Genomic DNA, 26199 nt, shown 5'->3' with positions numbered 1-26199 from the left:
CACTCCACAGTCAGTGCTGACATAAAATTGCAATACATACGTACACTTCACCTCAAACACTCAAAGTGCCATTTCCTGAACTATCATTTGTTTGCACATGTTGTACAAGTCTTTAATTTTAAATTTTGTGTCTACATGGCTCCTGCACTGAACGCAAGAAGAAGAGTAATTGAATAGCATAACATAAGTAGCCTATTGATTTAGTCAAAATCTTTACATCATAAAGCACAGTTTCAGCTATGTGCAGGCCTAGCTTTTCCATGTTTTATGACTAAATCACATGGCCTTCCTTCACGTCTTAACTATAGTTTCAATATCTGTCAAATAAAAAATTATGAATTCAGTTTTAAACAACTGCAGGCCAACTGAACCAAGAAATGTGAGAGTAAGAGTGCACAAATACTGAGTGGATTCCATTTAGTATTTGTGCAAATTGGGCTAAACAATATAAAGTTGCTAAATAAGCTTGCTTTAGATTGTTTAAGGATGTAAGCTCAGTTTCATAATGTGAATGTTCTTATAAAATAGATCATCATAGATCAATCTTAGAGGTGAAGGAAACACATGCATATTTTATGTATATATACTTATGTTCCATATGAGCTGTAAATACCAATTTGCTGTAAATTAATTTACTTTAGGCAGTTAATCTGCAAGACACATAGGATGTACAGTGCCCATCTCTACCATGATAGTCTATGATCCAATCAGCAAGTGACCCACTAACATCAGCCAATAAATATCTCTGGATAATGAGTTGCTTTAGTTTCTCCTCGCCAGTAGAAGAACCCCCACCAAGATGGCCCCTGCAGCAGCGATTACGGCACCACCGATGAGGAAGGGTTTCAGATGTTCCAGACAGTCTGTACTGGAGGCTGCAGCCTCCTCACCCTCTGATGCAGCCTCAGCCTCAACTGCTCCATCCTGTGGAGGAGGATTCTCAGGCTCAGGGGCCACCGGGGCAGGGTCAGCCTTACGAGGGGTTGCTGGCTCCTTCTTCTCTACTTTAGATGTTGCTTTGGGCGCTGGTGCGCCGCTCTTGGCTTTGGATTCCATATGGAACCAGGAACAGAGGTGCGGTTTGGTTAGGGCCCCTCTAGGATGTGCACTGCTTCACTTGAGGAGGCACCAAACAGACATAGACAGATTACATAGATTATATAGAGACTGAGAGATTATCTGGATTAGGCTCATAAATTAATTTGATCTGTTTTTTGTTATACTGATATACAAAAGAGCATTACAAATGAACATAATGACCATATGGCCGCAAAGCAGTCTTGGGCCTGCAAGGCCTTATGTGACCTTGAAAAAAGATGACATTGGAAATATCTTGATATGCTTAGGGACACAAGAAAAAAGCGTTTATATTGAGTACCTGTGAAATAAACTTCCATCATGGAAGAAAGGGCTGTTACGACTGTGTAGAGCGTTCTCATGGGGGGGCTAGTTTTGTAATGGAGGGACGGACTATGGTACACTAAATCTGCAAATGGCCAGTGTCATGTTTGAAAATGACTACAATATATCGTTGCTGTAATTTAATGCCCTATTTGATCATACTACAGCGTCACACAAAAGCATCAGTCTGCCAGCTCGAAATGCATTGCGAAGTGACACTTCCGTGCTTGTAGATCTGCTACTTTTGTTATTTTTTTTTATTTGAATCCTGTAACAGTAACAGTTTTGTTTCCACCCGACAGAGAATATTTGACTTTCAATCTGATAGTATACATATCACAAAACTACATTCAATGTATTCCTCTGTCTCTCTCTATCTCTAACAGTATGACTAAACAGTATCAGGTATGATTTGCATGAACTATAAAACGAGGACAAGATGGAGGAGAGAAGGTGGCTGCAATAGAGGTAATAAAGTCAGACAAGGTGAACGAGGAAAAGGTGGAGAAAATTATACATATAATTCAAGGATGGATGACCGAATGCAGGCTACAGAGGCCATAAAGAATGTTTAATACCAAATAATGTAAATGTTATATAGGATGAATTATGGCTACAACGTACCTTTAATTTTCACTTATCCCTCAGTCCTGATAGAGATTGCAAGAAGAAAGGACGAATAAGGTGCAACTGCAAAGCTAGCAGCTGGAGCTCAGAATGTCCTTATATTCAGCAGAGGAGAGGAGATGAGGAGACAGAGAGATGGAGGACAGACACAGAAACAGGATGGAAGGAGTGAGGGAGGAGGAGAGCCTGGGTCATACCATCTGATCCTCAAAAGAGAGGGGTGTCTATTTTGTGCTTTACATCCATAATTCTGTATAGGTTCACCACATTATTTCAGGGGTATTTTAAAATCTCTTAATTCTCCACGATTACCCATTTTATTAGAGTATCCTTCTCTAGGGTCTCTGCTCCTGCCAGTTCCAGTGCATATCCACTGCTCAATGTTTGATTAGGCTACAGTTGCTCTTACATTAGATTTGGTATAATAGTGGGTCAATGTGTCTTGTACAGCATAAATAAATAAATCAATGTCATCTTTCTCCAAGGAAAACATATCCTCATCACTAGATAGCACTGAATCAGGTTTAAGCTTCCACAATACACACATTAATCATGTCACGAAGATTGCCTTCTTTCACCTTAGAAATATTGCGCGAATTAGAGCCTATCTGTCGCTGAACGATGCAAAAACGCTGATCCACGCTTTTGTTTTCTCTCGGCTTGATTACTGCAACGCACTTCTCTCTGGTCTGCCAAAGAAAACAACTGACAGATTACAACTTGTTCAAAATGCAGCAGCCAGAGTTTTAACAAAAACTAAGATAAGAGAACATATTACTCCAGTTTTAGCGTCGCTACACTGGCTCCCGGTTGTTTTTAGGATTGATTTTAAAATTCTTTTACTTGTTTATAAAGCTCTAAATGGTCTGGCACCTTCGTACCTCTATAACTGCCTGCATAGATATGTTCCAACCCGCCCACTCAGGTCCTCTAGTGCAGACCTACTTGAGGTGCCAACAATGACATATAAAAAATATGGTGAAGCAGCTTTCTGCTTCTATGGACCGACAGCTTGGAATAAACTACCACTACACCTAAGACAGGCAGCCTCGGTGGATAGCTTTAAAGCACAGCTCAAGACCTATTTCTTTACTCTTGCTTTTAGCTAAATTTTTTAATCCCTATGCTGCTATTGACGTCCGCACGGCTCTGAAATTGTTCTTCAATGTTCTATGCTTTTATTTTTTCTTGCTTTATTGTAATCATTTTACTTATCTCTTTTTTATGTATTTTTTATTTCTATTTTACTTTTTCTCTGTCAAGCACGTGTGCTTCATTTTATGCTCTGTAAAGCACTTTGAGCTGCATTTCATGTCATGAAAGGTGCTATACAAATAAAGTTTTATTATTATTATTATTATACTGAAGTGGCCTGGTGCCTGGTCCCTGGTCCCTTATGTGTTAATGAACTACAAATCAACATCATATCACACAATATCTGCTTTCAGTCCTTAAATGACAGTACCATTGACGCCTATGGCATGTGTTGTACTTGTAGGTCACAGTTAGTCCTTTTAATTGTAACTCTATTTTTAATAAATGTAGCCAACATTGCCCCTGCACACATTTTGCCAATAGTAGCCTACACAGTACAAGTATTAGTATTTATTGAGCGAGAATCAAATCTAAAGTTCGTTTCACAATTACAAGACGAAATTGTTTTGTAAATAAAATGGGTTGCATTGCATATTTCAAGTCTTTCGCTGTAAATCTGGTGGTGTGTCACCATGGTAACAAACTTCACTGTCAGCCAAAAATGTAAAGGCGCATGCGTGATGTTGTCCTTAGAAATCGGCGCCGAGGTCCGCTCTCCGGACACTCCGCGGTATTCACAAAGCAATCCTAACCGCCTCCAATCCATAACTCTATGCTCCAATCTGATAGAGTATATCATGCCTCCAACGCAGGATCCTGATCAAGACAACAGTACAAAACAGGACAGGTCTACCGTCTACGTAAATAACGCAAATTCCAATAAATACAGCATAGACTGAAATACAGGCGGTGGAAAGTAAAGTAAAAGTATACTTTAATGCAGGTAAAAGTCTGAAATTCAAAATGTACTGGAGTAAAAAAAAAGTACAAAATTATTGGTATCAAAATGTACACAGACCTACTTAAAGTACAACACTAGAAATTATGCGTTATGCAGAATGTCCCATTTCACAAGTTTTCAAACGTATAAAAAGATTTGCTACAAGGTCCGAAGGTTCATTAAAGTCTGAAGGTTCATTAGTCCGAATCTGTTAAGAATAGCCTACTATGCCTAACCCTAACCTCTTTAACCCTAACTAAATTCGGACTAATGAACCTTCGGACTTATGAACAATATTTGTCTCTGAGATGTAGTGGAATAGAAGTAAAAGTAGGCCTACTGAAAATTTGAAATAGGCCTACTAAAGATACCACCCCTCAAAATGGTAGAAGTACAGTACTTAAAGGAGTGGTTCACCCCCAAAATGACTTTTTTCCTATTGATTAGTCACACCATGGAGACTTGAGTTCAATAATATTTTTTTGTATTTGTCGCATTCAAGACAAAAAAATGTATTATAGTAAATGTACCCCATTGATTCTGGATGGGGACCCAAATACAAGGCCCTGCATGGGGACCCAAATGTATTTGTTTGAGAATCAATGGGGGTAGATTTACTTCACCCTTGACCCTAAATTTACCCCCATTGATTCTGACCCCATCCAGGCCCCCGGGTCCCCATCCAGAATCAAATTTACTACAATCATTTTTATTTATTTTTTAAACTCATGGTGTGACTCAATTAGCCTTATTCACGGCCCGCCCACCTACTTCCGTTTCTCAGTTTTCCCTGGGTGCTGACTTCAATTTAGAAGGGGAAACTATAGGCTACTGGACTTAAAGCCAACAAATCATTATTTCTAACAGTAAAGTAAATTATAGTGCTTTGTGCCGTTTAGTATCTTGTGTTCTTGATCATGCTAGCCGTATTTTATACTTTACTATTCGGAAATTGCATTAAATTTGCGATTTCTGTGCTAACTCCATAGGCTATGGTAGGATTTACCCCTTCAAAATGTGACTTCAGCACCCGTGGGATGCTTAGTGGGCGGGCCGTGAATTAGGCTAATCATTAGAGAATCAATAGAAAAAATAGGAAAAAAAAGTTATTTTGGGGGTGAACTACTAAATGTACTGGTTACTTTAAATAAATAGACCACTGGTACAAAACAGGACAGGTCTACGTAAATAACGCACATTCCCAATGACGTAAATTATCTACGCATATTGCGCAGCGGTGAGCCAGTTTCATCGCTCCGCAGCAGCGGGCGGAGTAGTGGGGATGGGAATAGAAACGACGTATCGTGTTGTAGAGATGGGATTTATGGCTCTTTGAAGTGAGCCGGATCTCTGGGATCCGTTCCTTTCAAAGAGCCGTTCAAAAGACTTGATTGATTGAAGACTTTATTTAAGAAGTTTGCATAGGAAAAAGTACAGTTTCATGACGGTACAGTTCACTGGTACAAGGTCTACTAAAAGGAGATCCTAGAAAAGACTAAGCTTATTTCCATAGCTTATTTCCATAGGATTTCCTATGGAAATAAGCTTAGTCTTTTCTAGGATCTCCTTAATAGGAAACCATTTAAGTATCTCATATAACATTGAATGACAGAACACAGGACTCATTTTAGTTACTAGTTACTTTGTAGATTTTGATTATAATTACAATTTATTTCGGACATAAATCATGCCATTTGAAAATAGCCGATCTACAAGCTCACAATGCATCACGTTGCGACGCATTGTGAGCTTGTAGATCTGCTATTTTCAAATGATTTTTCTACATTGTATTAATTGGAAAACCTGTGAAACGGGACATTCTGCATAATGAGTATGAGTATGGATTTTAGAAGTGGTGCCCCTCTAAATTCGTGACGTGATGATTCATTGGGGCTCGCCGAGCCCAATCGAGTACATTTTGATACCAAAATACTTTTGTACTCAAGTACATTAACATTCCAACTTGTGGCAGAGTATTTCCATATTGATGGCAGTATTCATATTTATACTTAAGTAAAGAATTTGAGTACTTTTCCCACCACATGTTCATTTAGAAAGGAACCGGATCCCATCGTTCATTTAAAAAAGACGCGATTCGTTCGCGAACGTCCCACGTCTATCGTGTTGGAGAGAGAGAGAGGTTTAGTCCAACAGGGGGAGAGAGAGAGGAGGTGGGCCAGCAGTTGCTCGGGGACCTGCCTGTCCGCCGCCGCTGAGGAGCTTCGTTCGGGAGTTGTCCGGCTTGTCGTAGCTCAAGTGTCGGACTACGTTTCTACCCCGGGTCGGTGTGTGTATGTATCGGAACTGGAAGAGGTTCAATCATTAACCGCGACGGACTTGTCTTTTTTTCCCCCCTTCCCTCTCTTTTCCTTTTGACACACATACCATGAAGAAGAACTCCTCCGATACAGATGCGTAAAAAAAGACACACGGGCAATAAAACCCTGCAACAAACCGACGACGTGTTGCAATATTTTTCTACGGGAGGAACCGAACCGCTGGAATCTCGTTCAAAAAGACTAGCAGAGAACCGTGGTTGTCGGTGCGGTGTTGTTTGACTGAGTGAGTGACACCCAGCCCGGTGGCACAACATTACACTGCCCGTTTGTTTGTCTGTCTGTGTGTGTGCGTGCGTGCGAGTGTGGAACCCTGATTTCTTTCACGCTCGGTACTTCATCATGGATCTACACGGGTCCTCCTGTGTGCTCTGCCGCCCGTCATGACGTCTGTGTAAAGTCAAATCGTGTCATCATCGGCATAACATTTCCGAGCCGGGTTGGTTGGTTGGTTTGCTGCTTGGTGTCAGCGGGGATAAACGAGGCTGAGAGGAAGGATATGGGACAGCGAACAACGGAACCGATGCAGTGGGTCTTGGCAAGGCATCGTCAAAATACAGGTGAGTAGCAGCAGCAGGATGAGAGAGAGAGAGAGAGAGAGAGAGAGACAGAGACATTGGTCCTCACTGCACAGCTATATCCCAATTAATGAATTAAACTCCGACGGTGTAGACCTACAGATGGAATGAAATGGAAGGGTCCATTTGGTTCCATTTGTACTCTCCCCAGTCACACATGGATAAATTATCAATGAGGATATTGTTGTGTCTTGCTCATTAACGTGAATTACTTGTCACTTGTTAAATTCATGCTCGTTATGTTTTTTTAAAGAAGGATGTAGGCCACATTTCCACAAGAAGGCCTAACTTTACAGAAGGTCACTCTCTCTAAAGCAGCTGTTCTGAGTAAAATTGATTCGGTTGTCATTCAACCCACAGGGCATTCGAAATGCTGTCGATAAACGTCTTGACACATTTTAAGGCAAATTCCTTCTGAACTGCACCATCAACTAGTAGTATTATTGCTTGTATTGCTTGAATATAAACTATTTGTATTACTGTACACAGTCCCAGACGTTAGTCCACTTAGGGTCATATATTACAGACTGGACAGGGACTGCTAATGAGATTCCACTGGAAAACGAAATGTCACACCCATTTTCTCATTTTGTCCAGAGAGAATGAATGAATTTGGCTTGTTCACCTTTTTCATGTTTTTTTTATGTGATATAATTAGAAAGAAAATATTGTTCTACTTGTCTGAAGGTTATAGACTGGAAACACAGCAACCCTCATGATTCAAAGAGATGGCAGTTTGGTGGTGGAATGTATCATAATACTTTGTAGATCGTGTATGTATGGGGACAGGATGTTTGTAGGGCCAGTCTGCCCCTGATCACCTGTCTGTTATTATTTTTTGGAGCTGTGTGAAACACAGGCTCCCTATACGTGGCTGTGTGGGTCTGTGTGTCTGTGTGTGTGTGTGTATGTAGCCTGACTTCGGCGCGTAACTAGTGCCGCACCATTTACGCCACTCGCGCAATATATACATCAAAATGTGCGGCTCGGCCGGGAATGGTGTTCTATTACCTTTCGTTCCGATCCGCCTTACCATGCCGACGTAATCGGCAAAAAACGACGCTTAATTGTCCCCATTGACTTATAATGGGACAATGCAAGAAATCACTTTCAAGTATTTTTCTCTCGTAAACCATAGGAGCTACAGTTTCAAACCTCGGAGAGGACATTCATAATGATTTTAAGAATGAATCGAAAAATAATTACATCACTCGGCCTCATGGTGGCGCTATAACGGCCCACTTTACGTTTTGCCCCGTAACTCTTGAACCGTGGATCGGAAAATTAAAATTCCTTTTTCCCTGGATTCCTTGGGTCAAGACGCATCTTAGGCATATAGGCCACGCCCATTTGCGCCAGGATAGATTTTCCGCCATCTTGAATTTTCTCCAAAACACACTTTTTGCTCCTTTTCCTACATATTTTCTTCAAATGTCACAAAAATCGGTACACATGATCTACACACACACACACACACACACACACACACACACACGCACACACAGCTCCACTTCACACGGGTGTGATTTTTTTTTTACATATATCTTAAAATGTATACCAAACACAAAATGCAAAAAGTACATTTAAAAAAATGTCACATTCTGACCAAATTTTGTGTGTGTGTGTGTGTGTGTGTGTGTGTGTGTGTGTGTGTGTGTGTGTGTGTGTGTGTGTGTGTGTGTGTGTGTGTGTGCAATTACTTTTAAACACTTTGAAAACATATCTTAATTTGTAGAAACACTTTACATACAAACAGAGCAATTACCTTTTTAAACGACTGCTATATGCACAACCTTTCAACTATTCTTGACAGAAAATTGTACACATTTCTGGATTGGGACTGTGAGGGCTGGAACATCAAAGAAATATTCTAATCCCTCATTTGTTGTTTTGACAATGGTTGAGGAGGAGAAGCAATGTCCAAAATCTGGTATAATATATAATGGGGTTGATATCTGGAAACTGTGAAGGCCATTGCATATGATTCGTCATTTTCATTCTCATCAAACCATTCAGTCCTAATAATTAGACCTATTGATCCTGTCGGGGGAAATTACGTTTTCAGCTTCGCCCGCCTATTTGTTGCTCAAGTAGTCAGACTGAGTGAGCGGCAGATGTGAGGGAGGGTTAAGGCACAGAAAACACAGAATCGAACCCGGGACCCTCTGTTTCCCAGGCGGCCTCTTTACCCATTCAGCAATGCCTGTGGATGGGTGGTGCAATGTCATCCTGGAAGTGACCACTTCCATGAGGACAGACATGTTTGATCATAGGATAAAGGTGATCACTCAGAGGAACTTTGTATTGATTGCAGTCCGCTCCCCCACCACACACACACACACACACACACACACACACACACACACACACACACACACACACACACACACACAACACATACATAACACACACACAACATAGCTGCCATAAGGCCTTGTTGAGTACACCCACTTGTGGGGAATATCTGCCCACATTACTTTTTTCCACATGTCTGTAGAATGTGCCTATGGTTTTTCAACCACTGAACTCTCAAATGCGCATCATTTTTTAATGAGGGGTTTATGCACTGCAACCCCACTATACCATCCTATGTAGCTTGACGTCTCTTCTCGCTCACAGTCTGATCACGTCGTCCTGCATTGACATTCTCAGTCACCTGAGAAAGAGTTGCTCCTCTGCTCTGTTTTACCTTACATATCGCATTATGCACAAGTATCACGGTCATCAGATGTGAGTCTTCGATCCGATTCACTGATATCAGTCCATTATAGATCAAAATGCAGATGTCACTGTTCCTTACTTCCTTCCAATTGAAACCCTAGCCAGTTGAGCAGACTTTGTGACAGAAGCACTTGCAATCTGTGCCCAAATAATGAACCCTGGAGGGAAGGAACTTAGCCTAGATCTTAGATAATTTAGATATTTTTTTGATCCAAAATCAAGGTTATGTGGGCCTGCTCAGCATTTTTATAGGATGTTACTGATACTGAATGTTAATTGCAGTACACTACTCTGTAATGAAGCATCTGCATTTATGTTTCTCCCTTCATTTATTCAGGTTTTCAATTTGTCATCCGTCGATACTGTAACATACTGTTTAGAGTATAAACCTTTTTAGACTGTACAATTGTGAATGTGATAAGCTTAAATTTAATGTTCAAGCAGTCATTGATAAAACAGAAGTTGCAGCCCAGACCGCTGGCCTAGAAGTCCGGCCACCTAGGCTGCGGGTTCGACGACCATTGCTGCGTGTCACTCTACAGCTCTCTCTCCCCATTTCCTGTTAATTGCGACCGTATCTCGCAGTTTACTATCAGAACCGTCACAGCTTGTCCATGTCTGTCTGTCTGTCTGTCTGTCTGTCTGTCTGTCTGTCTGTCTGTCTGTCTGTCTGTCCGGACGGGTAACACCTGACACTGTGGTTCTCCTGACACATCACTGTGACATCACAGGTGTCAGCACATATGTCAGATACTCAGAGCAGGGATCTCCATATATGGGCATAAAAGGAATTGTATCACAGATGATTCCCTGTTAGGAGAACCACACTAACAGAATCCATATATGGCCAAAAATAAAAAGCAGCAGTGATATATTGATAACTAAGGAAACGACTTCTCAGAATGGCATATGGCATTTTATATTATTATTATATTATTTTGAAGAAAAGGTGATATTTGTGAAGTCGGACAGATACGGAAAATGTAATATGCCTGATTTTAGACAGATTTTTAGTACAAGCTGAGCAGCAAGAAAGAGTCTTTCTAATTTATATGCATCATATTTAGCCGACTTGGCCTACTAAAACGCATGACTGAAATCCTATAATTTAAGACCTAACAGTAGAAAATTAGCTAACCTTTTAAGTCTTATGCTTGAGCTATTCACACTATAAACCTTCTAGCTTTCCTTTCATCAGATGCAATATGCTTCCTTTTGTTCGAAAAATGACACATTTTAATCACAATATCAGTCTAGAATTTAAGGCAGGTAATTTAGGCTGAGGTGAATATCAGCTGTGAATATCGCTATGCTACTGTCTTCAGCAAAACTCTGTCCATGCCAATTTATGATTAATCTTCCCATGGCGGTCTTTGTGACGGCAATTAGTCCTTCCGAACCAACGTTTATTTGGCTGGGTAGGCAATAACCGAACGTATTTTGGCTGTTCTAGCACCTCCAAGATGTTCCGACTAGCCGATAAATGTTCGGATACTGTGACGTCTGACCAACTTTTGACCAATGAGGTCAGAAGCTGGTCAGGCGTTAAAGTGGTAATGATAAAATGTAGTTTGTTTTGTTTCGGAATTCAACTCAAGACTTCATTCTTCATTCTGCAAGTCGTGATAGTAATAGCGACTTTAAGCAAAGGACGGCTATGGCAACGGTAACCGGAAATGATCAGCGCTCGATAGATCAACCTGGCGCTGTCGCAGCCGTCGGCCCCGGTTAGGATTTTAGTTTCGCGACCGTTTGTAAACAAACAGATCTCCTTCCTAGAATCGTCAGATTACACACACGTGCACACGCATGAAGCTTCCGGGACTCTTCAAAATAAAGCGTAATATAAGTGAATGGTGGCAGTCAGTGTGTTAAAGATTTGTTTTGGGGCTTTTCTGCCGTTATTTGGTTAGTAGTAATGCAGTGTGACAGGAAACAAGGATAGAGAGACAGGGAGTGACATGCAAATGCATGTTATCGGGGCTCGGGATTCAAACCTGCAACATGCTGTCAGGCTGCATTAGAGCCTGACAGCTCTAACGTGGATGCGAGGCCATCGGTGCCCCATACAAACAAGTGTAAACGCAACCTGTTGCAAGAAACGGCAAAAAAAAAACTCTGTAACAAATGCTCCACAGTGCATCAGAGGGATGTATAGGTATAGGTGTTGTTGCTACTTGCTAGGCAGATTTATTGAACTGAGCAGGGGGTCAGAACTTTGGCGGCAGTTTAAAATGCTTTCGTCCTCTCCAAACTTTCTTGGATCATCCATTATGAAGCCAAAGAAAGTTAAGAGTCAGTTGGACAACTTTAAATTATAGAGCTACAACTATCGATTATTTTCTATCCACAGGTTTCCAACGCCCCATAGTGCATTGCGCAGACGCTGTACCGAGCTTCCGGTGCCACAGCCGAGTGTGATTTACAAGCTCACAACAGGCTGCATCTGCAACGTAACGTGAGCTTGTATGTCTGCTGTTAAACCGGAAGTGTGGTCCAAATAATCTCCAGTAAACTCCCGCGGAAACAGGTGGATTGATTATCTGTTCTATTACTGTAATTGAATATTTGTGAAGCTCGTTTTTCGAATAATTTGTTTTATTTCTTCTATTTGTGAAGCTCGTTTTATGAATAATTTGTTTTATTTCTTCTATTATCAACGAATCAACGTGATTTTTTTATTTATAATAAACTAAATTGATTAGTCTGATTAACCACTTTATCCCTATTTCATACTTAATCATACAACATTTTCAACCAAAAGTGTCTGAAATATCCAATCTACAATATTCTACAATCTATTAATATTTTGCATATTAACTGTTGTATGGGGGCATGATGGTTCCTCTTACCTCAACTCCTTCACTGCCATCAGACTGCCAGGCTCCTCTCTAACTAACTGTTCAATGATTGTTTTCTTCTGAAGCTTTTTGAGTGGTTCCTCAGCGCTCCGACACTTGACCGAGTGTGTGTGTGTGTGTGTGTGTGTGTGTGTGTGCGTGCAGTGACGTCATTACGTGCGCGTCCCGCGTCTTAGACGCGTTCACGTTGCCTAGAGACGCATTCACGTCATTGTCCTGGGGTCCCACGGACGCATCGCCTCCATTGGAGTCCACGTTAAAATAATTTACCACGTCGCGAAAAAAAAATATTTAAAAAAGTCCACAGACGCCACCATTGTTCATGGGTGAAGGCATGCTACTTTACCCTACGTTAACACAAATGAAATCCGCGTAGAAAGTCTTAAAACAGACGATAGAACTAACGACAGTGTGTGTTTTGAATCCATTTTGTGCGCCCATGCATGGTCACAGAATTCAATGGGTGCCTGAGTTTTAGCGTAGCACCGGGCCGCTCTCTGACCATAGTGGCACAGCGTGTCAGGTGATACACCAAAAAGGGTTCCCCCACAGAACGTGTATGGCAAGGCACGGCGCAGAAACGTGACGTCTCTACACTGCAGTTGCTACGTTTAGCTACATGCTAAAGCTACTGCCGTTTCTGGCTGCTCTTCTGAGGCACAGAGTGAGGCTGGCAGAGGGTCATAAACTCATTAAGTTATAAAAAGACGTCTGATTTTCAAAGCGGAGAAACTAATTATCTGTGATTTACAACAGCCGTTCTCCCGAGCGCAGGGAGCGCTCCACGTTCTCATAGTATTACACAGTGGTGAGAAAAGTATACTCAAATGTTTTACTTAAGTAAAAGTATCTATACTGCAAGTAAAAGTCCGGAATTCAAAATGTACTTGAGTAAAAGTATAGGCTACACTTAGGACTAAAAGTAAAAGTACTCATTATGCACAATTATTCTGTATCACATGTTACCAAATAATATCCTTTGAAAATAGCCATGGCTGAAGTGGTTATGTAGGCTATACTTTTCAAAGTAAATAGTAAAGTTTTCAAATAATTGTAGTGGAATAAGTACAATATTTGCCTCTGAGATGTAGTGGAGTAGAAGTAAAAGTAATGAAAATTGAAAATACTCCAGTAAAGTAAAAGTACCTTAAATTGTACTTATAAGTACAGTACTTGAGAAAATTACCTTTTTATTACCCCAAGAAAAGAAAAAAAAGACCATTATTGCACCAAAGTAGAGCCCGACCGATATATCGGTCAATTCGATATATCGGTCGTTTTGGAGGTATCGGTATCGGTATCGGTATCGGTCACTTATTCCACCGATACCGATATTTTTTTTTTTTTTGATATTTTTTTTTTTTTTGACCCCATTAAATCTAGTAAACATGATTTCAATCGCGATTTTGCATGTTCCACCCCCCATACAACCCCATCTTTCATACAGGGCAGCCATCTTTGCTTACATAACATGAAACGTAAAACATAATGGCTATTTTCTCAAGAATGCCTGAACGGATTTCCAATCTGATTTTTTTGTTTGAAAGCTGTGAACAGCCTGCACAAACATGGTGCATGCTCTGTGCATGGGCGTGCATGATCTGTGCACTATAAATTACATGGAAGTCTATGGAGATTTATGGCAGGGAGAACCCAAAGAAGGCATATTGGCAGTAACTGAGTTAATTGTAACGTGTCTGCGGATAGAGCATGAAACCCTGAGTTATATAGGCCTATGTGTGGGCAATACCAGAATTATCCAGCAGAGTGCAGTATAATAGTCCAAGATGCAAGCCAACACTACTGGAGCTGCTGCCTCTCGTGTGTCGTTCACTCACCACATGCACTGTCTAACTCTGATTTTTCATGTTGCGGTGGAGGAAGGTGTGTAGGCCTATGTGAAAATCCACAGAGAAATATAGATGTCTGACTATAGACTATAGAACTTGTGTTGTTTAATTGCTTGGCAATGCATTTACGTTTGGATAAAAGACACATATTAATTCATAAACGAGACAAAACACAGCAGAACCCCCAAATTAAAAGAGTATTATTATCCAACAAGCAATAGAAATTGATAACTGCGACCAAACTTAAAGTTTGACATGAAAAGCACAAAAAAAGCAATAATCTGACCATTTATCCGAGGGGCGAGCTGTCAATTAAATGATCTTAAATGAATATTTTTTTTTTTTTACAAAACATCGGTATCGTATCGGTATCGGTGCTCTAGCACTCTCCAACATCGGATATCGGTATCGGTCGGAAAAAATGGTATCGGTCGGGCTCTACACCAAAGTAATCAACAAGCTAAAACTATACTATCAAAAATGTCCAAACATTAGCCTGATTGTAAAATAATATAAGATAGAGGCAAACATTTTATAAATAGCCGATCTAAAAGCTCACAATGCAAAAAATAAATAAAATGGGGACCCAAATTGGGGACCCATAATTTTTTTCTGGGACTCATTCGAATGACCACCTGTGGGTCCCGGGACCCATTACTTTGAAAACCTATTAACATCACTGTGTGTGTGTGTGTATGCGGACGGCCTCAACAGCTGTAATAACGCTAGGTGACCAAGTGGTGCTGTTGAGCATAATATAATCTATAGCTTAATGAAATAAACTAGGGTTGCAACGGTATGAGATTTTTAACACCGAAAATATAGTCTGTGTCAACACCGCGGTTATTGGTAACACCGTTTCAACCACCATTGCGTGTCTTGTCATCTTGTGAGCACTCAGTAGCAGCCAATGCTACCTCAAGCTACAACAACCATCCGACCATATTAAAAATTCAGTTTTGTAAAAAAGCAACAACACTGTTAGTGTTACAACAGCCCCGCGTTTTCTTGTTTGGCAAATCATTGTTTTTCCGCCTACTGCGTGCTGTGCCATTATAAAGCCACAACTAGTCTCCTGGAACATCATGCAGTCTGATGGGCTGTGCCTCGCCCCGTGGATGATCCGTTGAATCTGAATCTGTTCTCGACACTCCCACACAAAGAACAGCTCCCGGCCTCCCGCGATTGAGAACCGAATCCCATCGTTCATTTAAAAGAGCTGTTCAAAAGAGCGGAATCGTTGGCGAACGTCACATCTCTACTGCGCTCCTCGGGGGAGAGCAGAGCAGCGGATGCGTTTTCTTTTTATTAACAGTGTTATCGGTGTGCAAGTAAAGTACTCAGTGTTGTGCTCGCTCACCGGTAACACCGGTAACACCGAGTACCGTTGCAACCCTAAAATAAACGACTCAAAGGCACCGCTCACTTCACACTGGATGTGATATTTATTGGATGTTTGGTTGTGATTGGGTGGGTTCATAATGACATGATAATAAAAAAAGAAATGGCTATCTACCGCTGGAATTTTGGAACTGAGTGATAATATGAATGTTCGTGTCAATAGATTGATTGAATACTTTTTAAACGGTTTGCAAAAAGTACAGAGGTACAGTACAGCTATACCATAATGCTAAAAGTACAACACAAAAAGCCCATTAGGGCTTGTTTCCATTGTGGTCCTTGTATTCAATTCATCAAGACGTATAAAGACATAGGCCTACAATACTATACTTCAGGACGAGGTCGCGCCGTCGCGCCATGTTTTGGCCGTCTGGCCAGTGATGTATATCGAACCAGTTCCCCATATGGATATGAAGTCCTGTTAGATATGGGCTTAAAGGAGTAGATCACCCAAAGGAATAAACTTTATTCTATTGTTACTTACCCTGTGATGTTTATGACCCAAGGAGAATTTTTGTTTTTAAAACCTTCTTTAATGGTAAATCCAGAATCGGCGAAAAATATATAATGGGAATCAATCAGTGACCCGTTTCTGTGGCAAAAAAACAATATCAAAAATCCTTCCATTAAAAAAAACCCACAGCTCCAGCCGTTTATCAAAGCCTGTAGTACCATACTGCTTTGAAACCGCTCCAAAAAGTGCACTGTAAAGTAAGAAAATTAACTTTAAAATGCTTCCTGTCAAAACAAAGACGTGCACGAAAAGGGAGCGCGCATGACCAGGCGTGTGCGTTGTCAGTCATGCTCGTTCGTCGGATGTGTCTCCACTGTTTGTTTTGAAGTCGCGTCATCGCAATCAAGGCAACAGGTTTACGGTGAAACAGAAAGCTAGAGATGGGATTTATGGCTCTATGAAGTGAGCCGGATTTAAGATCCGTTCCTTACAAAGAGCCGTTCAAAAGACTGGCTCATTTTAGTCTTAGTTACTTTGTAGATTTAGACGGCAGAAATGTATGCTGAAATGTATATAGGGTTGAAGTGATTTGAACTTATCTATACTATAATTTTGCGAATGTCTGAGTGAGTGTCTGAAACAGCGTTTCTCCTCAGTGGCTGGAGCAATTGATCTGAAATCGCATCACCATTAGCATATGAACACACCTAACATAACTGTGAAGCCCGTTTGTCACTTTCACAAATCATATACTGTATATTAGCATTTTTATGGTGTATCTACTATCTATTCTGCATCTAGCATGAGGCACATCTATTCTGCATCTAGCATGAGGCAACATGTTTAACCAGCTCTCTCTGTGTGTGTGTGTGTGTGTGTGTGTGTGTGTGTGTGTGCAGGCAGGCGGGTGTGTGCGCAGGCGGGTGGGCGGGCGGGCTGGGGGGGGGGGGGGGGGGGTAGCCATTAAACAAAACGGGTATTTCTTACATTGATGCTCCTACATATTATCATGCAAGCACCAGTTAAAGTTACTTTCCATCCCTCATATACTGTATGCACAGTGCACATCCCATAACCCACACACTGCACAACATTTTGGAGCTCATATCTTTGAACGGGTAAGGGCTAGTAATCCAAATTTACAAAGTACCTAAGACTAAAATGAGCCAGTCTTTTAAACGGCTCTTTGTAAGGAACGGATCTTAAATCCGGCTCACTTCATAGAGCCATAAATCCCATCTCTAGCTTTCTGTTTCACCGTAAATCTGTTGCCTTGATTGCGATGACGCGACTTCAAAACAAACAGTGGAGACACATCCGACGAACGAGCATGTCACTGACAACGCACACGCCTGGTCATGCGCGCTCCCTTTTCGTGCACGTCTTTGTTTTGACAGGAAGCATTTTAAAGTTAATTTTCTTACTTTACAGTGCACTTTTTGGAGCGGTTTCAAAGCAGTATGGTACTACAGGCTTTGATAAACGGCTGGAGCTGTGGTTTTTTTTTTATGGAAGGATTTTTGATATTGTTTTTTTGCCACAGAAACGGGTCACTGATTGATTCCCATTATATATTTTTCGCCGATTCTGGATTTACCATTAAAGAAGGTTTTAAAAACAAAAATTCTCCTTGGGTCATAAACATCACAGGGTAAGTAAACAATATAATAAAGTTTATTCCTTTGGGTGATCTACTCCTTTAATATTGATGACGTCAGGGATCTCCATATATGGGCATAGAGTGGTTCCCATGACATCACAACATACAATCCCTTTTATGCCCATACATGGAGATCCCTGTCTGAACCAGCCACACCACTGTAATGTCACCTGTTTATGCCCATATATGGAGATCCCTGCTCTGAGTATCTGACATCACCGTGATGTCACAGTGATGTGTCAGGGGAACCACAGTGTCAGGCGTTATCCCTGCTCTGAGTATCTGACATCACTGTGATGTCACTGTGATGTGTCAGGGGAACCACAGTGTCAGGCGTTAACATATACACACGGACAAGCTGTGCCGGTTCTGACAGTAAACTGCGATCTACGTTCGCAACAAGAAATCATCTACAGAGGGTATGTGCGTGACATCATCATCATACCCAGAAGTTATGCGGGAACGCCTACTGAATGGCAAAAACATATTTTCTGGCCTTGACAGCCCATACATCCAAACAGAAAAGTCCTATCTGATCTCACTTTATGCATGCGCATACCCTCTATACTAGGAGCAATAATACTTACAGAAAAACGGTTAAAAAGAGCAATTTTGACAACAGACAGAACTTAACATTACGTAAGTTAGTCTTTTGTAACATTGATGGATTGTGGTTGGACCAATAATGTAATTCTCTGGCTGTGTGTGTGTGTGTGTGTGTGTGTGTGTGTGTGTGTGTGTGTGTGTGTGTGTGTGTGTGTGTGTGTGTGTGTGTGTGTGTGTCGTGTGTGTGTGTGTGTGTGTGTGTGTGTGTGTGTGTGTGTGTGTGTGTGTGTGTGTGTGTGCACGCTAACAATTCAAACCTACATCATGATCCTCTAATGTGGTGCAACCTGTAATGTGTAGTAATAGACCTTTATCACATTTCCGCTTGTTTAGTAAACAGGGTGTCAGCAGATGGTTTTCAACTGGTTAGCCGAAATAATTATTTGGCTAATTAACGGATATAGTATCTATCTTATCTATCTAATCTATCTCCTTTTAAATGAGGGAATCTCTGTCTGTTAGAACAAGCTTCTTTCTCTGGTTTCACTAATTGAACTTGCACGACAGTGACGGTGCCCGTTTTTCACTTTCTCGATTAGCGTTTTGGGAGTTCTGCTGAATTTGGTAGTTACTGGCCATGGGCTCTGTTGTCACAGTTACGATCCTCGAAGGCTATGGGATCTGCTCTGTTGTCAGGGTTACGGTCCCTGAAGGCTATGGGATCTGCTCTGTTGTCAGGGTTACGGTCCCAGCCGGGTGAACTTGGCTCTCGGGGCTATATTATATACTCGGGAGCCCTTTGGATAGCTTAGCTGAAACAATATAAGCATGGACACACAGCCATGATCAAATGAGCAGCCTACTCTCAAAACTTTAACTAAGCATATATTGTGTATAGGGCGCATAACCCAAAGTCTGCAAATACTGTGTGGGCAAAAATCGCTGTTTTGAATCCAAATTGATCGTTTGTGAGATTCGTTCAGATTCGATGTAAAAACTATTTAGGGGGGTGTCGTGTCATCTAGGCTGCGTTGAGCAGCAGTGAGAAGAGGAGCACTTTTTTTCTCTTCTTGGCTCTGTCCGTTTTGTCAGTGCAGGTGAAGGTGGATGTGGAATATGGTCGTTTTATTTTTGAACAAATCAAGCGCTCACTTTCTCTTGCCTGTGACGTCAACACCCATGCTTGACTCTGTCCAGTGCCCTGCAGCCGTGCAGCGCTGAGCAGAGCGCTCAGCAGCCAGTCGGCACACAGCCACAGACGGAGCGGAGAGCTCAAACGAAGCACATAGTAAATAAACTTGGCTAGGTTGTCGTTGATAGTGTGGTGTAGTTGTGGATTGGACTTTTTTAATTCGCTTGCATCGCGATGCGGTCGCTATTCTGCATCGATGCGGTGCCGTGACATAATCGATTATAGCCTACGTTTATTGATTTTCTTCAACGGTGATGCAATAGCTTAGCAACATGCTAACTGTAAAACCAACGCTATCATGCCGTTCCATCTGGGGAGAGTGTTTTCTGCAGGTCTTTCAGTCCGAGTGCATCAAAGGGTGCGTTCAGAAATGCGCACCGGGTCTGGTTAGGGTTAGTTTTAGGCATAGTTTTACTGGGGTTAGGGTTGGGTTTAGGCATAGTTTTACTGAGGTTGGGGTTAGGGTTAGGATTAGGGTTGGGTTTAGGCACTCACTACAGCACACACCCGGTGCGCATTTCCGAACGCACCCTTTGATACACTCGGACTGAAAGACCTGCAGAAAACACTCTCCCGTTCCATCTGCCTCTTATTAGACAGAGAGAGAGAGAGAGAGAGAGAGAATACAATCATCTGTGATTTATTTTACAACACTGTTTCCCAAATTCCCAAGCACTGGGATGGAACTTGGGACCCATTTGTGGGTTGCAAAAACATTTTTATGGGTTCCTTAATGTTTGGTTTCCTACATTTAGTTTTGTATCATTTAAAAACTTTCAAAAAACATTCCCCCCCCCCCAAAAAGAAAAACATTTCATGATTTAAAACGAGCACAAGTCTCCACCAGGCCAGGCGTCCTGGTGGTGCTACTGTATAATAGGCCAATGTAAAAAGAGTGGCATATGTTCTTCACCTTAGACCTTTCATGGCAATCGGACGCTGCATGCATGATTTGAGGCATTGTGTTCCAAAAATGTGTTTTGCTAAAGTCTACCTGCTGGTGGCGCTATAACAGGCCAATGTGAAAAGGGTAGCATTTGTTCCTTGACATAATGGGAATATGTGTGGCAAATTTCACAATATTCACAAGCTGTGTTGATGATTTGAGGCATTTTGTTCAAAAACGGAGCAATCCTGCAAACTTTGGAAGCTAATATTAGCCAATCAGGATGGAATATAAAATATCAGACGGATCAGACTTGATCACATGACTATAGAGATACTGCAGGGGTTGACACTAAGGTCTCAGAGGCACTTGCCCGTCGGGCAAGTACAGGTCATGTTCTACTTGCCCACTTGCCCGAAAAGTAAATTGTCCATTATAAAATTATACTGTAGGTAAGATTTTAATTAACGCTCAATTTAACACTTATTTCTTTACTTTCTGCGGCTGTGCGATAAAAGATGTCATACCTCAATACCTCCAAATCCAAATCCCTAGCTATGATTGAATATGTCTATGGTTTCACACTTGTTACATTCCACAGACCAGAAGATAGAGTGCTCTGGCCATGTTCAGGTGTTTAGACAGATATCTGGTGTTGTGTTCATAGACCGTGCGTCCCCTCTCAAATGAGCACTTGCCCGGTCGGGCAACCTTAAAGCCAACTTCACCTGCCCAAGGGTTTTATTTACCTGCCGGGGGCAGGTGGGCAAGCCTTAGTGTCAATTGCGTCCCCTCTCAAATGAGCACTTGCCCGGTCGGGCAACCTTAAAGCCAACTTCACCTGCCCAAGGGTTTTATTTACCTGCCGGGGGCAGGTGGGCAAGCCTTAGGGCGGATTCACACTGCGGTCTTGGGACCGGTCTCGAGGCTACTTGGCAGATGTTTAGACCGGTTTTGACAGTGTGAAGCTTGCGGTTTTCCTTAGAAACGGATAGCCTCGAAACCACCTCAAGAGGTAGTCTCGAGACTGCATTGTGCGACCTCGAGACCGGTGAGCAGCAGTGTGAAGCAACCGTCCTCAAAACCGGTATTGATGTTGAACGTGACCTCATATAATGTCGACGAGTCAGGCGTCGGCACAAATAAACACTGGGTAACAGTTGTCGACATGGCCATGGGATCAGTGACTTCGTCTCACAGAGAGATTGCTTGCTTGTAGGGCTGTCTTCTAAAATTATTTTTTTATATCACCAGTTAGCCTACTACTGCGGTGCGCTGGACTGGTGTCATGTACTTCCAATTGAGAGAAGTAACAATTGGCGAACAGTTATTTATTGTCTCGCACCAGCGCACTGAGCGCAGGGCAGGGTGAAAGTGAGACGGAACGGCCAGAACCACCGCTCCGTTAAAACATTCGGAACACGGGTCTGTAATCATCATGTGTTTAACCCGAGAGGACCCGTACTGTGTGTGTGAGACGTGTGTGTACTTTTTGCTTTTTATGCAAACCGTAAAGCAAGCAATCAATCAATCAATGCGTGTAGTTGTGTGCTGTCACTGCTGTGCTGTTTAGGCTGACCTAGGATCAGATTCAGGTCCGTTATTAGCCGCGAGGCAGCGACATGAAGTATGGCTGTAACTGTGAGATGATAATGCTGCTCTAGGATCAGATTTACAGCGGGGGGGAAAGAGATTGGTGCGTGCGTGCATGCATGCGTGTGCATGATGCGTAGCAGCTATACTCCTGCTGTCGCCCGTCGGGAAAGAAAAGCAGAAAGAGAAAGCACTAGCCTACAAGTTAAACCATGAAAACAAACCGAAAATAACCTATATCCCTGACTTTTGTTTCGATGTTATAGATTCCTTGGCACTGCTATGCCTGCTTGACGTGCCATTAATGTGAATATTAAGCCACACTGTGGCTTGTGAAAGCGTTTCAATTGTAGGCTACGTTGATTATATATATTAAATAATAAAAATAATAACGTGTGCTACGCTGGACGTCTGAGGTCTGACACAGATACTCGCTCATCATTCTGCACGTTTATTACTGGCTCATCATTCTGCACGTTTCTGCCCCTGGAAAATAGCAGATCTACAAGCTCACAAAGCGTCGCGGATGCGAGGCATTGTGAGCTTGTAGATCAGGGAACGTCGCTCGACCCAAGACCGCAACACCGGTAACCACACTGCGCTGTCGCGCGTCATTGAATTGTTACACCAGCTTTCGTGCCTGAATTTATTGGCGACCACCATCAGCAATGTCGCATAGTTGATGACACTATGTGCATACCGCCACCTATAGGACCGGGCTGTATAGTGCTAGTGATCTCCAGGGAGGCCAGAAGGTCTGCCAATGTGAATGCTGGCCAGCGTGAACCAGCAACCGTTTTCAGAATCAGTTCTAATCAAACGGATTGCAGTGTGAATCCGCCCTTAGTGTCAATGACTGTACTGTGTACTGATTGTCTCCACCAGCGAAAGCATGGGGGAGAGTATGTTTTCGACTTTGTCTGTCTGTCCGTCCGTGTGTGTCCGTCCGTCTGTTACCAGCTAATCTCCGGCGCTGTTGGTCTCAGACCAACTTTGCACACACATTCCCTGAATGTGTATTCAGAACCTCTGCCCCCCATTTCTTACATGGGCCTTTTATAGCACCACCATGTGGCCGTTTTTTGTCAAACTCATTTTTTGACAGTGCTCCTACAAATTTTGTCCAAAGATCATGCATATCGGTAGACAGTATCTCTACATTCATATGATCGACCCGGATCTGTCCAATTTTCCATATTCCATCCTGATTGGCTAAGATTGGCTTCCAAAGTTTGTAGGATTGGGCCATTTTGAACAAAATACCTCAAATCATAAACACAGAGTGCAATCATCGTGAAATCGTGCACGCACATTCCCACTAGGCCGAGGAAGAAATGCCACATTGCCTCATGGTGGCGCTATAACAGGCCAATTTGTGGTTTTACCTATAACTCCACCAATCAGTGTCAAACTTTGTACATGTACTCCCTAGAGGCAAAGAAAAACCTTTTCCCTTCATTTTTCACATCAGCCTTTTATAGTGCCACCAGGAGGCCGACTTATGTAAAACACATTTTGGATATTACTCCTTCAGATTTTATCTAAAAATCACACATATCGGTACACATTATTTTTACAGTCTTGTGATCAAGCCGGATCTGTCCCATATTACATATTCCATCCTGATTGGCTAAGATTGGCCTACGAACTTTGCAGGATTGGTCTGTTTCGAACAAAATGCAAAGATTTGGGTATTGTTTGCATGTCTGAGTCTGAGCTGTTTGACCGTGATGCGCATCACAGGACATATTTCGTACTCTCTCTTTGTTCCAAATTGTTCGTGAACTAAAATGAAGACAGATTTTAGCCCAGTCTTTATTTTGTAGTTCTACATTTTCGTCTCCTCTTTATTCTCTTTATAATTGTGAACTGCTGTGGGCGCTGGGCACTGCATGAGGCACACGGCCAAAGAGAGGGGCAACGCGTGAAATTCCTGCCCTGGTGTGGTGTATTCCCCGCTGGCGAAAAAATCTGTTCTACCTCTCCCGACCCTTTGGTTGCGCTCATAATAAACAATATCCAAACAAAAACATAGATTCCGACAAAGTTACACCTATTAAGAGTGAGTTAAGAGCTACAATCTATTTAGGTTTGTTTCGATGGCGGATGTAAACAGACCTGCACTGCGTGACGCAACTTCCCTTAACCGCAGCACTTCTGCCACTTAAGTTATGCAGCCCACAGTGGATATTGGGGCCAGGCCTACAGTTCAAGAGTTGTTGACCAAAACACCACCATTAGGCCAATTTGAAACATTTGGTGTGGAGCTTCTTCCTTGGCCTACTAGCAGCAGTGTGCATGAAAGTTTGATGCTGGTTTCTGTGATTAGCTGTGCACTGCACAGACACGCACACAGTGGTGAGAAATAATCTCCACTCCAGGCCTGGTGTAGATCAGAGCAATTGAGTAGAAACTAGTCAATGAGGGGTCAGAAACACTACAGGTCACATGGTTCATGATATGTATTAGGGATGCTCCTAGCGACTAATGTCACTGACGTGTACACAACAATTTTGAAACCGAATATTCGGATATCCGAAAATTAATTGATTAATTTATTTATTGACATTAACATGCAGAAAATAGCCATAATTTAGCACATTTCAATCTATTAGGCTAAACCTCATTTGAAAAAGATATCAAGAGCATATGAAAGCCTTTTAATAATGTTTATACTATTGGAATCTGCTCCAAAATAATTGATTACATCACCAGTGAAAGTAGGTCAAATACCAATTAAGTTCCGAGCACAGCGCACCGCAGCGCAGCTGGGCTGACTGGACTCGTCTCATCTCGTGAAGCGACCTGCTCATCTCTCAGTCAATGTTACTTTAAACCATTATGTATGGCATTCGCAGCCAACTTATGATTGAGACTACTTTCTCCATGTTCTCACCTCAAAATGGATTATTCTTCAGATGAGCGGATCACACTGATGCAGCAGGTAATAGCCTACTCGAGCCGAGGTATTAACGAGTGAGTCACATCCAGTCGCCTTTATTGGATTTGATTTCTCCATCAAAGCACTCAGACAAAATTCTCATCGTAGCAAGTTTTAAGAGTAATGAATGATGAATTATGCTCAATCACTCAATGTAGGCCTACTCATGTAATGTTGAAGCAGCAGAAAGACAGACAGACAGACAGCCTGCTGCTGCTGCCGTGCACCCGCTGTGGGTCATCGTGACCACTTACCAGTGTGACAGTCAGGCTCCGCAAATCACCCATGCCCATGGTAATTCTTAAGTTGCTTATTTTACTTGTTAAAGAACCTTTTTAAGAAATGACATTAATATGGGTGCAAGATGCACATGTTGAATAAAGTTCATATCTCAATAATTAAAAAATATATTTAATAGAATAACCAAAATGTATTTACAAACCGAATAGTGGGATCAGCCCCGTTTAGTCGGATAACCGAATAATCGCGCACATCCCTAATATGTATCATATATGCTTCATCAGTACCCGTTATGATTCAATGTTTGGTTGTTATCTCTGAGCACACCAATACATATTCCATATCAGCTGTAAACTGGTTTAGGGAATACATGATTAAATATTGAATGTAATGTGTTCCACATACATATTAATTGGATTAGACTGCTACAGAAAGATTGGAAGAGCACATACATGCCAACTTTGCTGAACATTAAACATTGGCTACAGTGCTGCAGTGCTATGCTTATATTACTCCAACTGACAGGAAAGAGAATGTAGTGGGAAGAGGTAAAAGGGATTGAGTGGGTGGCAAAGGGAGGAAAAGCTGGAGAAAGGCAGAGGGAGAGTGGGAGTGAGTGGCACATGGCTTTCAGTCTAAAAATGGAAGAGCAACACAGAGCCAAAACCAGAATCTGGATTAGCTAGATAAGAAGAGAGAGGAGGAGAGGAGAGGAGAGCGGAGGATGGAGCAAGAACATACAGTATAGGTTGCCTCAGCCTTGAAATGGTGCAGTAGCATGCTGCTCGTTTCATGCTCATAAGTGTTCCCCGAAAATATGAATACTGAATGAGCGTGTGGGTAGAGCAAGGGAGGAGACGAGACACCAAGTGTACGT

The 26199-nt window shown here is 42.0% G+C and overlaps 1 protein-coding gene across 1 annotated transcript in view; it reads left to right on the top strand.

Annotated features, from left to right (window-relative positions):
• Positions 1–6248: 6248 nt before the first annotated feature.
• dagla (diacylglycerol lipase, alpha) overlaps positions 6249–26199 on the top strand; it is a 64002-nt gene continuing 44051 nt past the window's right edge. Inside the window, exon 1 of the mRNA XM_080730653.1 lies at positions 6249–6959. The gene's annotated coding sequence lies outside the window, so the exon portion shown is untranslated. The remainder of the gene's footprint in view (positions 6960–26199) is intronic.

This window comes from Nannobrachium achirus (assembly GCF_963921795.1).
Source record: "Nannobrachium achirus genome assembly, chromosome: 7".
NCBI lineage: Eukaryota > Metazoa > Chordata > Actinopteri > Myctophiformes > Myctophidae > Nannobrachium > Nannobrachium achirus.
The sequence above is the reverse complement of the archived record's forward strand: the minus strand, read 5'-3'. Positions and strand labels throughout refer to the sequence as shown.